The sequence below is a fragment of the Fukomys damarensis genome, unplaced genomic scaffold, assembly GCF_012274545.1.
Source record: "Fukomys damarensis isolate Sample0158 unplaced genomic scaffold, DMR_v1.0_HiC HiC_scaffold_39, whole genome shotgun sequence".
NCBI lineage: Eukaryota > Metazoa > Chordata > Mammalia > Rodentia > Bathyergidae > Fukomys > Fukomys damarensis.
Window position 1 is genome coordinate 22224977 of NW_022900951.1, and position 2574 is coordinate 22227550.

The following is a 2574-nucleotide window of genomic DNA, read 5'->3' on the forward strand; positions in this document are numbered from 1 at the left end:
GTAAAGGGTATACAAGAGCTTTCTGTACTCTTTGCTTACATTTTCATTAAACCCCAAACTGCTCAAAAAACAAAATCTATTAAAGTGCATGCGGTAGGTTTGTAGTATTTAAACAATATTTACAAGTGTTAGTAAGAGTAAAGTATTTCTTCAGTAAGAGATTTTTTTAAACAAAATAAAATTGAACCTATGGTTTATAAACAATCCTATAAATGTTTTGAGACAAAGTTTAAACAATATTAATGGTTTGTCTCTGAGGTAAAAGTGATTTGAAGTTTCTTTCTTATACTATTCCTACATTTTCTAAGTTAAATAAGATCAATGATGTGTTTTATTATTTTATTATGACAGTATGACAATAGACTATGAATAAGATGTAAAAGAATGAAGAGGAAAGATTTGCAATATCTCTCCATCCTGTTCCTGTTATGACCCTCTGGAGACAATCATTTTCAAAAGTTTGATATTTTTGCATCCTTATTTTTCCCTGTATATAATATTAAATATAAACGGGATCAAACATACATACTCTTCAGGGACTTCTTTCAAGACATCATTCTCTCTCAATATAACTTTTTGACATTTGCTTCATTATTTATAATAGCTTCACAGCAACTCATAGCATGACTACATGAAAATGAATCCAGAACTGTCTTAGTTATACATGCTTACCTTGCTTCAAATTTTACTTTTTTATTTAAAAAATAATTTTACTGGTACCTTTTTGACATACATAACGATCACCTTCATCGTAAGGAATCTGTACCTGTAAATACATTTTTACATAAATAATATTTTTTCTCATTCCCCTCCCTTCCCTTCAATCCTTCTTCTCCATTTCAAAACTTTGTTTCTATTGTTTTCCTTCCATTCCTTGTTACTGTTATCGTATTCCTATTCCCTTTCCTCTCTTCCCCACCCCCTGCCTTGGTCCTCTTCCCTCTCCCCCCACCCTTGTACCCTGTGCCATTTGAACATCTTCTTTTTTTTGTTGTTTGTTTGTTTTGGTTTTTTGGTACTGGGGATTGAACTCGAGTTCCTGCACTTGCAAGGCAGGCGGTTGAACCACTGAGCTAAATCCCCAGCCCCTGAACATCTTCTTATTTCCCAATATCTATCCATTGTTTCTCTTGTGTGAGATACCCAAAGTAAATGTTTCTTTTCTTTCTTTCTTTTTTTTTTTTTTTTGGTACTGGAGATTGAACTCGGGTACTTGCGTGCTTGTGAGGCAGGCGGTGGATATGTAAAAGTAAGTTTCTGTAGGATAAATTGTTAGATATATACTTGCAGAATCATGACATTAGCATTTCAAAATCTTTATAGGTCTTTCCAATATCTTTTCCCAAAATATTTCAACTACGGTCACTCTGATCAATGTGACAAGAGAAAGCTAGATTCTCCACTACTCTACATCATAAAATGGTGCATTTTTTATTTATTTATATTTTAATTTTGGTACCAGGGATCAAACTCAGGACTTTGAACTTGCCAAGCAGGTACTGTGCTGCTGAGCTAAATCCCTGACCCTCTACATCATATGAAATGATCAAGCTTTTAAATCTATAGTGATCTGAGAGTCAAAATAATCTTCCTTTTATATTATCTTTACTTACTTTAAATATAAAAGATATTATTTATTTGCTATTATTTATAATGTAATATATAAAATATATATTATTTAAATATAAAAGACTGAATCATATCCAAGGTGGGTAATGTGATGTTAGGGTATATACATGTTATAATGATTGTCAGAATTAAATTACCACATTAATCACCAGCCATGCTATGCACTAGAAGCCCCTGTTATTTTTTATTTTTGGGGTACCAGGGATCAAATTTGGGAGCTTGTGCTTGCGAGGCAGGCAGCAGCACCACTGAGCTAAATCCCTGGCTCTAGGTACCTTTTTGAGGAACCTCCACACTATATTCCAAATAGCTATACTGTTCTTCATTTCCACCAACAGTATACAAAGGTTGTCTTTTTGCCATCCCTTGATAACACTTGTTAGCTCTTGTGTTTTTTATAGTATCTATGCTAATAGGGATAAATGATATCTCATTGTTTTGATTTGTGTTTCTCTGATGGTTACTAATGTTGAACATCTTTTCATATATCTTCTTCATAAAAATGTCTATTGAGATCCTTTACTCATTATTGTAAATTATTATGGAGAGTACAAATATAAACTCACACATATATGTCAAACTATTCTTCTACAAGATGCTGAAAATACACAATGAAGAAAAGAAAGTCTCTTTAATAAATGCCAGTGGGGGAAAAATACACAGCCACATGCCAAAGAATTGCAATATTATCTATACCATATACAAAATTCAAATGAAAATAGATTAAAGACACAAAAGTTAGGTCTGAACCTGTGAAATGCCTAGTTGTAAACACAGAAAAAAAAGATCAGTAACATTGATATTGCAAAGTTTTTTGGATATGACATGAAAAGCACAAGAAAAGCCAAAAATAAGCAAGTGTGGCTATATCACACTGAAAAGCTTCTGCACAGAAAATAATGTTTACATTTTACTGAGTTTTAGTGAGGCTAAGCATAAGCCATA